This window comes from Felis catus, chromosome A1, assembly GCF_018350175.1.
Source record: "Felis catus isolate Fca126 chromosome A1, F.catus_Fca126_mat1.0, whole genome shotgun sequence".
NCBI classification, from domain to species: domain Eukaryota; kingdom Metazoa; phylum Chordata; class Mammalia; order Carnivora; family Felidae; genus Felis; species Felis catus.
The window spans coordinates 200,922,870-200,938,422 of NC_058368.1; positions in this window are offsets into that span (position 1 = coordinate 200,922,870).

Sequence of the window (15,553 nt, forward strand, 5' to 3'; positions counted from 1 at the left end):
ATAAATTCACCAATTTTAAGTGTATAATTAAATATGTTTTGATAAATGTGTGAAGTAATAGAACCACTATTAGAATCATGATATGGAACATTTCCATCTCCTCCAGATTCCATTATATAGTTATTTCATTTTTAGAATCTCACATGAATGGAATCATACACTTTCTTTGGTGTCTGGCTTCAATCACATTCATTCATCAAAATGTTTTGATATCCTTCAATGCTATTACCTGTATCATAACCATTTTATCATATTAATATCCAGATTAATTTTTATGAATTCTTCTTTGTATGGTTTATCTAATTTTGAGTCCTTAGTCTGGAGTTCAACCTGAAGTTACAAAATTGTTCCTAGAGAAGATACAATCCACTTTATTTTGTTCAATTTTATGATACAGTTCCTGAACATAAAATACAACATATGAGAAATTAACTGCTCAAAACACAAATCTTTTGTTGTAATATTCAAAAACAATCAATGTAGTTCTTCAACAAAGGTATAGAGATTTTTGATTAAATACAAGAATTTTTTTTATGTATTTCCATCTATTTTGCTATAATTTTTGTCTCCCAAATATATTCTAAAAAGGTATTCATGAGTTATTCTTTAAAAGATTTTAAACAGCAAGTAAATTGATCTGTTTTGAGGACAGATCCAAAGAGAAACTTAATTTGTTCCTTCCTAGTGGATTTACAAAATTTTGTTTAAAAATCAGAAATATCAAATCTGTATTTTTTTATTCCAGGTAATGAGTTGAACCTAGACTTTTTTTTAAAATTTTTTTTAATGTTTATTTATTTCTGAGACAGAGAGAGACAGAGCATGGGTGGGGGAGGGGCAGAGAGAGAGGGGGACATAGAATCTGAAGCAGGCTCCAGGCTCTGAGCGATCAGCACAAAGCCCGATGAGGGGCTCGAACTCACAGACCGCGAGATCATGACCTGAGCGGAAGCCAGACGTCCCAACTGAGCCACCCAGGCGCCCCGAACCTAGACTTTTTTATAGATACGAATGAAGAAACAGATGGTTGTTGGACTGTGCTTTGAAAACATAATGACAATCATTAGTAATAAAATGATACCTGTTTGCATTCATTGACTGTGATTCTGCTAGTGAGAATCACCTCTGTGCATGAGGAAGAAGTGAAATGATAAGAGTATTTTATTGGTTTACCTAGTTATCAATCAATATTAAAATAACATGCAGAAAATCAAGAAATTAAAAATTCATCTTCCTTTGAGTTATAAAAAGTCCCTCAAGAACATATGTATTTATTATTGGGCACTTGTTTAAAAGAACTTTTCAGTTGCATTTCAAAGAAGAACCAGATCTTACTGCCTTATGATGCTTATTGAACACAATTATTTAGGCCTTTGCCTCTCTTAAATTCTATTAAGATTACAGGATAAATATTAAACAAATGAGAAGAAAGCCATATATTACCAGAAAGTCAAAAATCAGTGCCAGAAGCAAACCCTATTATTAAGGAATTTCTGGAAGATATAATGCAAATGGAATCTAACTAGTGGTAAAAGTCCACAGAGCTTGGACACTTATGACCTTCCACAGGGAACAGACAGAGCTTCCAAATAAATAATTTTTCACGGGAAATAGAAACATGAAAATATTCCAAGGAGTGAAGAGCAGGAGATGAGATAGTGATCCGCAATAGAGTGATTGATTCAAATGGAGTTAAAGGGCAGTGGAACAGCTGCACTAAGATACATTTTCACAGCAGTTGCTATGGCATTTGCCCCAAGACTAAAACCAGTAATAGAGTTCCTTAGATAAAGTGGGGCATATGCTGAAGGAGACTCCCAGGCTCTACACATGGATAAAACAAAAAGAAAAGCAGGAAGAACTCACACAGTTAGAAGTCAAGCTACTCACATACCCTACTTATCTGTACAAATCCCTAAATTCAGGATACCTATAATCAGAATCAGCATTTGCCAATTGTTCTTAGGTTGTACTGGGGAAATATTCTTCATCTCCCAAGACTGATTAATCTAGACTCTTTCTTAGGAGTGGAAATAAAGAATATCAGTAAACATTAGAAGCTTTCCAATATCATTTAGCTGTCTCAACAAGGTATTTACTTACCAATATTTATCTACCAATAAAAGAAGTATCTTCCAGGAAATAGAATTAACAAAAGACACCAATGTGATTGGTCAATTTATAGAGATTCAATAAACAATAATATCCTTAACAAGAGAATAATAATTAAAATTATGATACTGAAATCTCAATAAAAGAAATAATCCTCAAGAAAACAGAAATAATAAAAGGGGCCAAATCGTAAGGTTTAGAGTAGAAATAGTTTGTAAAATTAGAGAGGCACATGAAGGTATAACACTTATAATACAAGAAAAAGAATTTTTTAAAAAACAATAGCTGAAACTAAAATCTGAATAGATAGGCTGTATAGCAGAATGGAACTGACTGAAGATGATATATGTTATTGACTTGAAAGACAGAGCTAAAATTTTCTCAGAATTCAATGGAAAATGAATGATAGTAAAAAATATGAAAGTAATTTACAAAATACAAAGGTCATATAGAGGAAACCCAACAGCAATCACTCTATTTATTCCAAAAACATATGATTAAAAAACAGAATCAATGAAATAATAATAGAAAATATACCTGAAAGACTTGGTGTTTAGATAGCAAGAACTAATCAACTTCTTTATACAAATATTTTAAAAATAAATAAATCTAATAAACACATACTGGTTTTTTAAAATATGGAAACACAAACACTACTCTGAGAGAAAGACAGACACAGAGAGAGTCAGAGAGAGAGAGAGAGAGAGAGAGAGAGAGAGAGAGAGAGAGAGAGATTACCCATAGGTCCTGTTGTTGTATTACTTCCTATTCCTTGCATTTGAACACATTTATCAGTTTTGGTTCTACAGCTCTTGAATTTCAGCACACAAATCAGTCTAGCTGGCCAGGGAGTCCCATTCCTTTGAATAAAACTATTAGTCCAATATGAGTATTTGACCCAGGTGGGTTTCTCCAAAGTCATTTCAGGGATGGGTGAGAAAATTCTGGGAGAGAAGAACGTCTCTCTCCTCCTTTGATTGTAAGGTACAAAGAACTGGATGTCAAGAGCCCCAGTTAGTGTTCAGGTATGTGTTGTATACTTCTCTGATTTTGTTGGCCCCATTTTTTTTTAATTTCCAGATTTACCTGGGCCATTCCTTCTGCTTGATGCTTCTGGTGTTCTTCTGGGAAGATCACCTGGCACTAACCATATTTTTGTAGCCACACAGAAATAATTTTGTTCTTTACTGAAGAGACACTCTTTGATCTTGGCCACCAGTGTGGGACAAAGTGGGAAAGTGACATCATATGGCATGCCACTTGGTTAATAGATCAAGCCTGGTATGGTAGCTACTCCAATTCCTTCATATCACTCTAGACTAGGATGCAACACATCAGAGTCTTAGCAGCTCTACCTTGTGTACTTCTTGCCTTCTGTCCCAGGGTTTCCCATTGCTTCTGATGCTCAAAGTGTCCTAGAGCCTATTCAACAGGCACTCATGAACACTGGCTCATGAGGCTGTGCCCATCTTCAGGCTGAAGGTGGGAAGGGGAAGACTACCCCTGGCTTACTGGCTCACCTACTTGTGCTGCTCTAATTGCTCCTGCTCTAAATAGCTGCTGCTGTTTTAGGCACTTGGCTATCAGTTACCCAAAGGGATTAGATGGTGTAACCCGGTAAAGTAGTAGGGTTGACAGTGTATAGCAACCTTGACCAAGGCCCTGGACATGGAAGTTTTCTCTTTGTCTCCCGATACAGTGTTTCAAGATGTAGTTCATATTATATACTAGACATTATTTTAAGTACCTGACATATATTAATTGGTTAATTTCCACCCATGAGGTAATTATTATTACTCCTGCTTGACATATGAGAAAAATTAGAAAGAAAGGAAGCTGAGACCTGGCAAGGTAACAATGTCAGGTGGTATAATTTGCCCAAAACATTAGAGGAGAGTGATAGTTCTCGACACACTCTGGTGGATGATGCCGAAACTAACCAGAGCCAGTTGGCAGTGTGTATGTGCCCTGGAGAAAAGGGGGCAATGTGAGTGGATTGAAAGAGTTGTTTCAGCAAATACTATGTTCGTGCTCAAGCAACCTTGGAGGGGGGAAATCCACTCCCATTCTAACTACACATAACTACGAATACAATTTTCCTTCGGCTTCACAAGGGAAATGAAGTAGATCAGGGATCTTGAGGTCTGGTGGCAGGATGCCGGCACCACAAAAGTCCAGTACTGCAGAGATGCAACTCCTTAGCTATCCACATGCTGGGAGCAGAGCTCAGGGCTAGTGCCTTGGCGGGACGGGCAGTCCTCCAGGCTTTGGCCCAGCCAGCCCTGGTAGAGCATGGAAGTGCTACATCAGTGACATGGTAGTAGTTTGATGCTTTAAAAAATCTTTTGCAGGTCCTCCCCCTCACCAAGGTCAGGGCAAGAGCAACAGTTCTGCCTGCACAATACCCCCACATGCTGAATCAGATCTCTGGCACTGGAAACCAAAAGCAGCATCTTGTCAACGTAAGCATGCCCTACATACAGCCTCATAGACATCGGGAAACTGACATAACCATTAGCTTTTCCTAGTGTTGTGATGGTGATGGTCGTTGGAAAATAGCAGATTTCCAACCCAGAACTTTACCGTTAGGGAAATGCAAGGGCTTCAGGCCACGGATACTGCCTTAGTTTGCTGATGGGAGTGTGTAATCACCAGGACGGATTCAGGGACACACAGGCACCTTCTTCTGTAATTCCCGGAAAGATAATAAAACAGATTTTGAGAAGATAAAAACTGATCTTTCTGCATTTAAAAATGGGAGGGTTTTCAGTGATTATATCTGGGTAATAATGTTAATGGCTTGAGAATTTAGAAGTCTAGGAAATTTTCTAATATTCTGGCTTCAGACAAGGCTAGACCAGTTGTTTGAAAGTTTTTCTGAGAATCTCAAAATCAGCCTCTCTCGTTTTCATCCCAACCCCCCCCATACACACACACACACACACTCGCATGCATGCGTGCGCGCGCGCGCGCGCGCGCAAGCACACACACACACACACACACACACACACACACACAGCCACGGAAAGATCCTTAGAAATGTTTGCAAACACAAGCAGGCACGATCTTACTTTCTCTGGCTCTTACTTTCTTGCTTCTTGTTTTCATTCTCACTACTCTGTTACCCTTACCTTGTCCTTTCCTCATTGGTCAGATTTTATATCAAGTCTGTTTTGCTCTTTCTTGGGTTCATTTTGCAAAACTCAAATTTTGATCTCTATGTCCTAGAATAAAGTAAACCATTTAATGCAGTTACTGAAGTGATCAGCCTCTTGAAAAAGAAGATAATATTTTTTATGTTTATTTACTTTTGAGAAGGAGAGAGACACAGTGTGAACGGGGGAAGGGCAGAGAGAGAGGGAGACACAGAATCTGAAGCAGGCTCCAGGCTGCAAACTCTGAGCTATCCCCACAGAGCCCAATGCGGGCTCCAACTCACAGACTGAGAGATCATGACCTGAGCTGAAGTTGGATGTTTATTTAACCAACTGAGCCACCCAGGCGCCCCTTAAAAAAGAAGATAGAAGCAGGAGCAGAAAACTACTCAGGGCAAAATCTATTCCTGTATCTCCACCCATAAACACTCTCTGAGAAAACGAGTTGACTTTAGAGTTACTTTAATTTTAACTTAATTTTATCGTGTCTGCTCGTGTTTGCAAACATTTCTAAGGATCTTTCCATGGCTGTTGCTTTCCGTCAAGTTTACCAATGAAATTAGTGTGAAACTCTGAAGTATAGGTTCTTATTGAATCAGCATGTAGTTAAGCTAGCGCTAATTGATTTGACTGCAGATTAGATTGAAAACGTTTTTCAGAAATGTGTTGCTATCCATGTAGACATAGCCTTAGTATCAACAGACACTATCTGTCAAGGTCCACCTCACTTATGGAATATATCTGATCATGAAATAGCAAAGAAATTTTTGATAGATGAAACACCTGAATATATTCATGTTCTTTAAAAAATAAATCTCTAGATAGGTCATTAAAAACAATACTTCAAAATGGAAACTGACAACCCAAGAGAAGGTAAATGTGGCTCCATTATTAGAGCTTGCTATAACTTGCATACCATTAAAATTTGGATTTTAATCTGCTAACGAAAGTGACGTTTTGATTTTACTGTCTCTTCTCACCACTCTTCTTACATTGACAATTTGTAGACAAAAAGGAACAAATCATGCAGATAATTTGAATATTGGCTTTTGTCTTCCCTTCTGTCTACCTTTTCTAAATAGAAGAACTGACAAATGATGCCTCGGTTTATCCAATCTCAACAAATCTCTTTTGCTCTGTTCAGTGATACCGCTTGACACCTTTCACAGACTCATTTACGTTAGCATGAAGATTGCTTCTCCACACAGATTTTATATAATATGAATAAATTATGTACTATGGAATTTAAACACATAATTAAAATAAAACAATGTTCTAGCTTCCACTAACCCTTAACAACTTCTAATAAAACAAATGAGCAGGGTTGCAATATAATCACTTAAATGATATTTTTATGTCCTTTGTCCCACATTTATTTCTATAACCCTTATTGATTAGCATAAAGATTTGACAACAATCCTACATAACATCTTCTACATCTATAAAACACTAAGGACGTATTTGTGCATGTGTGAAAATGTGTTTTATGAAACAGATCTCTTTATATGGTATTAGCAAAGTAAATTTTAAACTTTAAAAATCATACACCTGTGTGTTTAAGGTTTTTAAATTATATTTTAATATATAAGAACCACTCTGTGGAGACTCTCCTTTCAAAGGGTCAGCATGGTTAACCTTTCTGGATATGTGTTAGACAAAGAAAAAGTATTTTTATCAGTATATATGTATCTTTTATTTTTTACGTTTCTCGTGCTCTTCTGCACCTTGACATTTTCCCCCTTCAATAATGTTTCTTGAGAGTTCTCTAAAGTAATACATGGGTACCTAAATATCTTATTCCCATAAATAGGTGGGTGCAATCTAATTAATTTAACCACACCCCTGCAGTTGGACATTTAAATTCCTTCTGTTTTTCTTTTTCTGTTTCACAGTAATACTACAGTCCCCAGTTCTAAATGTGTATGTATGTGTGAGTGTGTGTGCACGTGTACTATGTGTCTAATGACTTCCAGTTATGAATAAGATTATGTCACAGGCTGCTGACTCTCTCCACAGTCCTACCTACAAACCTCATAGAAGTAAAAGAATGTATTGATTTAAAGAAAATAAAGTAAAATAAAATAAAGTACAGCTGTAAGCAATGCAGCTTGAGGCAGAGGCAGGCCTGTTGTCATTGTCGGCAGGAAAAAGGATGAAGAGCTTTGCAGCACTCTTTTTCTCTGCCATATTTTGGATGTGGATCACTCCTTGCTACCTCACTGCTTCAGAGTAGAATGCAACCAGGACCAACACAACAGCCTTTACTAAGTAGATAATAAGTGAATGAAGACCAACTGGATCCTGAGTGTTCTTACCCTACTTCTAAAATACAGCTTGGCAACCATAATTATTTGAAAAAACTCTTTCAACATGGAGCCATGTCAGGAAGAGGTATCAAGGTTCCATGAGGGACAGAGTCACTTAGTGAGGAGAAAACAAACACAACCTATCAAACCCAGTCTATAATGCTCTGGGGACTTCTTCCAGGGGCTTGCTCCACCTGCAAATCCATCAGAAATTTTACAAGCTAGAACTAGGTCTTGGGCCTGCTACTGTCTATAAAACTACTCAAGATGACTGATGAAGTGAGGGGAAATATTATCACAAACAAAATTACCAGACATAGAGGAGCACATCCAGAGTAAGAGAGAAATGACAAGACTTTATCTATATGATACGGGATAAATCAGATTTTTTTTGGTTGGATAAACCAGAATTAATACAACATAGAAGTCAAGAATTTCTAAACACTATATCCATGGAGTTATTGATAATTGAGGAAGGAAGTCATTTAGAAGGCATACTGGTAATAAAAAATTATAATAGGTGGAATGAAGAATACACATATTAGCTAAATGAAAATAAGACAGAGCCAAAGAATAAATTTTGGAGCTGAAAGATCAGTTGTAGAAGGCAGTCAGAAAAGGCAGGGTATAAAATATAAACAAAAATCTAACAAATTTGGGGGGTAAGAGTAGAAGTAGCAAAGTTATAATAGACCCAGAGAAATAGAGATAGATAAAAAAGGATCAGATACAATATTTGAAGAAATAATGGCTAAACATTACCAAGAACTAAACAATAAAAGATGAATGTCTAGATACGGTACAGTCTTAAGCAGAATAGATGGAAAAGCCCTCAAGATAGATGAGAGTGTAATATAAGGTCAACAAAAACCAAGAGAAGTTCTAGAAGTTTCTGGTAAGAAAGGATAGCCCACAAAGAACACATAATTGGATTGATAACAAACTTCTCAATGGAGAGGCCAGAGACAAGAGGATTTGGGGGATTATTTATAAAGTTTCTAGAGAAATGACATTTGGAGCTAGAATATTATATCTAGCCAAATTCTCCTTTAAATGTGAGGGCTCACAAATTATGGAAAGAGACTAAATGTCCATCAACTGATGAATGGATAAAAAAAATGTGGTTTATATACACAATGGAGTACCACGTGGCAATGAGAAAGAATGAAATATGGCCCTTTGTAGCAACGTGGATGGAACTGGAGAGTGTTATGCTAAGTGAAATAAGCCATACAAAGAAAGACAGATACCATATGGTTTCACTCTTATGTGGATCCTGAGAAACTTAACAGAAACCCATGGGGGAGGGGAAGGAAAAAAAGAGGTTAGAGTGGAAGACAGCCAAAGCATAAGAGACTCTTAAAAACTGAAAATAAACTGAGGGTTGATGGGGGATGGGAGGGAGGGGAGGGTGGGTGATGGGTATTGAGGAGGGCACCTTTTGGGATGAGCACTGGGTGTCGTATGGAAACCAATTTGACAATAAATTTCATACATTGAAAAAAAAGAAAAAATAATAAATAAAAATAAATGTGAGGGCTCAACAAAGTGGAAGAATGAAAGGCTTAAAGGTTTCTTTTTTTAAAAAAATTATATTTGCAGGTACAACTGCCATAAGATGAGAGAAGCATCAAGGAAGTTATGAGATGTAATGTCCACCTGCTCTAAATAAGGTGGTTCCTCAAATATATTCATTCTACCCAGTATGCAGAACAGCTCTAGCCCTATGTACATAAAGCTGAACCTAGAGAAGGCAGTTGTCCTTCCTGATGGACTGATGCAGTCATCTTCAGCTGAGCAAACTCCCAGGTAGGATATGGATCCCAGAACCTCGAATATTCTCTGCTAGAGAATATTGCCACATACTGTATTTTGATTGGGCTAACTTCTTTCTGTATCATCTAAAGGTCCTAATTGTTTTACCAATAAATGTTTGTGCTTAGATTTTGCTTCTTTTAATCTAACTTGATAATTTTTAATTTTCAACAGTTCATTATACACCATTTATATCTATAGTGATTACTAAAATTTCAAGTTTATTTTTGCCATGTTCTTTTGCAGTTTATTTTAACCATGTTTTCTTCCTGACTTTTTTTTAAATCACTTCTTGCCTTTTGTCTGGTTGAGATTTATTTGTTTTTATTCTTTCATAGTTTTACATTAAATATACTAGTTCTTTTGAAATATACAACTTTATCTTTATAACAAGATCTCAGTATTAATCACTATCTTCATCTTACTGCTTGGTAAACACAAAATAGTCATTCTGAAAGCCCAGCTTTGATCCCATTTCTGCCTGAGGCACTTTTTAACCTTCTGCTTCTCTGAAGTTGCAACCTTGCTCCCACCAGTTGGTCTGGCTGACTGGGACTTCTTATTTAGATTCTCTCTCTATTTAGAAATTACTAAGATTTTCCTTTATTTTTAGAAAATGGATATACACTTTAATATTGCCACTTTATTTTATTTCTTTATGCTTCCAGTAGAGATGGACAATTTCACCATATGGAAACTGTCACTTTCACATAAAATTTGAAGAATTAACATCTTTACATTTTTCAATTTTCCTACCCAAGGATACAGTATGTCATCTGTATATTTAAATATTATTTTTTCTCTAATGTATTTTATTTTTTTTATTAAATTTAAAAATCTTGGGGCGCCTGGGTGGCGCAGTCGGTTAAGCGTCCGACTTCAGCCAGGTCACGATCTCGCGGTCCGTGAGTTCGAGCCCCGCGTCGGGCTCTGGGCTGATGGCTCAGAGCCTGGAGCCTGTTTCCGATTCTGTGTCTCCCTCTCTCTCTGCCCCTCCCCCGTTCATACTCTGTCTCTCTCTGTCCCAAATAAATAAATAAACGTTGAAAAAAAAATTAAAAAAAAAAATCTAACCACATTTTTATTGAAACATTATAAAAAGATAAGAAATAGGACAAGAGCTTTTGCACAAGACTATACTTTTTAAAAACCTACATATGTAAATAAAACAACACTGCATGTATAAAAGATATTTTATATATTTAGGTATATACATGCATATATGTATGGTTATATATTCACACATTACACTAAACACATTAGATTAGTTGCTTATGAATATGAATAGAAGGGATATGTGAGTAGAGATTGTAGAAAAAAGGAATAGAATACATAAGTAAAACAAAAGAAGGACCTTGAACAGTGATGCAAATAAAATGGGAACTATGGAGAATGGCTATCTTAATTCTTTGCACCTCCTGCCTACTACATACATTTGTGTGTTTGTATATAACTGACAAGCATATGTTATTTCCATATTCAACTATGTAATTCACTATCAATATGCAAGCAACCTTGTGTTTAGAGGCTTCGTTAACAAGAAGTAATCTGAGATAAGAGTCCTTCATATTATTTCCATATTCATAATGACTTGTGATTACGGTTCTATTTCAAGTAATAAAATTTAAGGGAACTTGAACTCAGAGTGGAATCTTGAGCTCTTAATTTTTCATTTATTTCACTAAATGACGTTAAAAAATAACTTGGCAAAAGCCTAAGCAACTTATCTAATGTTAACATCAATGGTAATTAAATAGGACTACATAAGGAAAAATCTTCAGTATCTTTTGGGGTCTTAAATAATTATGAGACTTCAGCACTCTGCAGATGAATATAATATGAACAATACACATTTTTAGCCCTAGAATGAAATCTCAAAACGTTTAACTATGTTCCAGAAGCTTCTATTTGTCTAGGTAACACATTTTCCTTTAGTCTGATGAGAGTACAAAATCCGAATAACAGAAATATTTTCTTGACTCTTGTAGAGAAATTGGAAGATCACATTTGTCTTTTCTCAGCTTAAGACTTTCAAAGCAAGCAATTTGTTCTCATTGTGTGAGTCATAGAAATATGAAATTGAATAAGGATATGGTGGTGCAAATTGCCTTTCCAGTAAGTAGGTGCTGGTGGCATCAACATATACATTCTAAATTTATCAGCAGAGAGGAACAAGACCCAAATCATATTTCAGACTTCTGTTTATGTACCTTGGATAATATGGACGAAGGACATTTGGAAAGAGAGACACTTGGTGTAGAGCAAAACAGGAGGCGAGAGCACTGTCTTTAGTTTGGCTGGACTAGAAATTAATTTGCTAACCAAAGATAAATTCTGTTTCATTAAAACTTCGAGAAAAAAAGAATGGACTTCAACATCCTTATTTGTAAATTAAAGGGACTGATCTGGATGTTTTCTAAAGAATATTCTCCAGTCCTATCATTCCATGAGTCCATAAAATTGAACTTATAAATATTTGAGCCATGAACCTTTCATTGTAGATTTTCTTGCCAATAAAATATTGGAAGATAAATGGATATATATCTAATAACTATGTTTGAATCTTAGCTCTAAGATCCTCTAGCTCTAAGACCTCAGATACTCATGTTCTTTTACTTCAAATGTTAAAGAAAAATAATAACATCTGACTTATAGACATAATTTGAACACCAACAAAAAGGGATGTAAAACACCAACAGCATAAATGTAAAGCACATATTGCATGTTTCTTGTCCCATGATGTATTCAATGTTAGTAATAAATTATTATAATTTTATCAGTCCATATTCAACACATGAATAGAAGAGTTATCTAAAGGATTTTTTATTTTTTATATATTTTTCTTAATTTTTTAACGTTTATTTATTAGAGAGAGAGAGAGACAGACAGAGCATGAGAAGGGGAGGGGCAGAGAGAGGGGGAGACACAGAATCTAAAGCAGGCTCCAGGCTCCCAGCTGTCAGCACAGAGCCCGACACGGGGCTCGAACTCACAAACTGTGAGATCATGACCTGAGCTGAAGTCAGATGCTCAACCAACTGAGCCACCCAGGCGCCCCTCTAAAGGATTTTTTAACTTTTTAAAAAACAATTTTTAAAACACAGGGTTAATATATATGCCCTTTAAAATTATATAACTAACCAGAAATTATAGTCAGAAATATAGATAAACAGAAATAAAAAATAAACAAAATATAAACCAATATATGCTACGTTAGCTGGCATTCTACACTAAAAAGTCATATAAGGAAGTAAGGCTAGTTGTCTTTCTTAAAAAAGACCTAATGACATTTAGAAAAGTCTTTTCTGGTGGGAGGCTTACTCATCACTAGATTTCCTACTGATATTAGTTTATATTTAAAGGAGCATTTTGCTATAATCCTTTTTCAAACACACATGAATGGTCACAAACTGTTGAAAATGGGAAAAATCCCTCTTTTCAAAATTAATTTCAAAACTAATTTACATTTAGGCTATAATTCAGACTGGCTTGTAGTAACACAGGCTGAAAATAAACAGCTCTATTTTTCTATAAATTGAATAAATTTTTATAAATCGAAGAAAGGTTTGCATCTATAGTTTATTAAATAATGATAAACTAAAGTAAATGTCACATTCTAGATAATCTTATCAGTCATCAGTGACCATGTCATTTATTAGTGAACCAATATTAAATAATACTGAATAAAAGGGCAAAGTTAAGAAAAGTATGCTGGTAAAAAATATTTAACTATCATTATGAGTTTAGGAGAATCTGGGTGGGTGAGACAATTAAGTGTCTGAGTCTTGATTTCTGCTCAGGCCATGATCTCTTGGTTCAGGAGATCCAGCCCAGCGCCCTGACAGCACGGAGCCTACGTGGGACTCTCTCTCACTCCTCTCTCTCTCTCTCTCTCTCTCTGCCCCTCCCTCCAGTTGCATGCATGCTCTCTTTCAAAATAAATAAATAAAAATTTAAAAAAAATTATGAGTTTGACTGCATGAATTTAAAATTAAAATGATTTGCTTCAAAGAAAAAATAAGCAGTATTGATTTTGAAAACTAGAAAGAAATATTATCTTAAATCATGGGAAAAAATAAGGAAAAAATTTCATAAATTTTGCAAATATGTTAAAATATTACCTGGATCAGGCACAACAAAGTCTTCTTAAAACAAAGCATGATGTAGTTCAGAGGTTGGAAAACCTTCTGTTAGGGGACAAATACTTATTATCTCTTCTTATATCTACTCAATTCTGCCATAGGTAAGAAGCCATGACAATGTGTCAATAAATGGGCATATCCATGTTTCAATAAAACTTTTTTACAAGAATAAGGAAAGTCTGAATTTGACCCAACAGCTGCAGTATTCTGACCTATGATATAACTGATTCTTCTTGGAATAAAATGAATGAACCCAATGATAACTGAAAAACTTCAGTGTCAATTTACTGTTTGCTCTTAATATGGAAACAGAAAGAACTATCAGGGTTTCTTCAACATTTGTACTTCACACTAGGCAATTACATTACTTAATATTTAAAATGATGATATGAGAACTACTAAGCTCTTTCTCAGCTTTTGAAGAGACTCGTTCTATTTAACCAGTTCTATCTTTTCAAATATCCAGGTTTGGATGAAACCACAAAAAGGATGGACAATGAGTAAAGAAACCAGTGATTCTGAAGCTCCAAAAGCAATGGAAAGAGAATCCTGGAAGGACAGGAATGAGCCAGTACAAGCAAATTTACGAACAAGAGTGTGCACAGGTTAGTGAGTGGTACAGAAAGCTACCAGAGAACAAGCACATAATTTACTATCTCCTCCTTGGGTCTCTGAGTTAGTAACATAAAGCCCTTAAGAAATCATCTTCTCTGGTCCTTTGACTTCAGACAAATGGATGTCTCAACAATTGATGACAGAGAGTTGAGGACTCCAAAACTCTCTGGGGATTTAACAAGTTTGGAGAAAGAACCGCAGAAGAAACCCACTGGAATATAAGCCTCAGGGGTTTGAAAGAGTTAATGATCATCATATGATCTCAACATATTACCCAGGAATGACAAGTATATTTGACAAGTGTGCTAGGGAGAATTGGACTCCCTGGTTGTCAGCTATTCTTATGCTTTCATTAGGATTTTTTCTACATCTTTTTTCCCCTTAAAAACCAATTCCCTGTCCTTCATTATAATAGGTTGAAAATGTAATATAATTACTCCGGCATAATACAGTTCAATTATAATATTTGCTAAGAAACTTCAATGCCATCTTTTCTCTCCTAACATACACTGACACACTTCAAGGGAAATTACTTTGAAGCGTCTAAGATGGCTACTTTAAAACATTAAAACAAAGGTGAGCTTTGTCTATAATTAGCACTTCACTACCTATTTCTAATTAAGATATAGAAAAGTGGATACAGAGTATAGGTGACTATAGTAGTCAAGTAAAATCATGCTTGTTTGACTTTTATTGCTGAAACGGAGACAACAAATAACTATATCAAGACAACAGACTTAAGCAGCACATATGGATATGTGGCCACTCTCCTTCAAGTTGAAGAGGGCGATGACTCCATATACTTGGGTGACCTACACATGCAGCAGAAGAAAGATTATTTAAGAGTAAGCAGTGAAAAATGTAAAATTTTGTTTTCTTCTCTCTCTCTCTCTCTCACACACACACACATATATATATTACTATATATATTTATTGTAAGAGATGTGATATAGTAACATCGGTATCCAATTAATTACAATTTGTATGGAAAATATGTTACATTATCTATGTAAATAATCAGTAACTTATAACCTATATACATAGTAAAGGCATTAAGAATGTTTGTCTTATGCAAAAGCATGTAATTAATATTCAACATACAAGAATAAAATATTTATTTGTATTAGTTAATTTGAAGTATTCAATTTGAGAAGAATGTCATAGGAGAAATTCTTTACTAGAAAGTGAATGGACTAGAATAGAAATCTCTTCAGTGAGATTTTATCATAAACCATTGCATCTGTTGCCTATAAGAAAGCTCAAAAGTCTGGTCACTGCCAGAGACCCTATTCCCCATGGGTTACAAGATGCATTTCTGTGAGCAGAATTCATAGTAGTGCTGTGTCTCAACCATATGTACACCTTATGGCAGGACCACCTGTTGTTAGTTCTGGAGCAGAAACTTTAG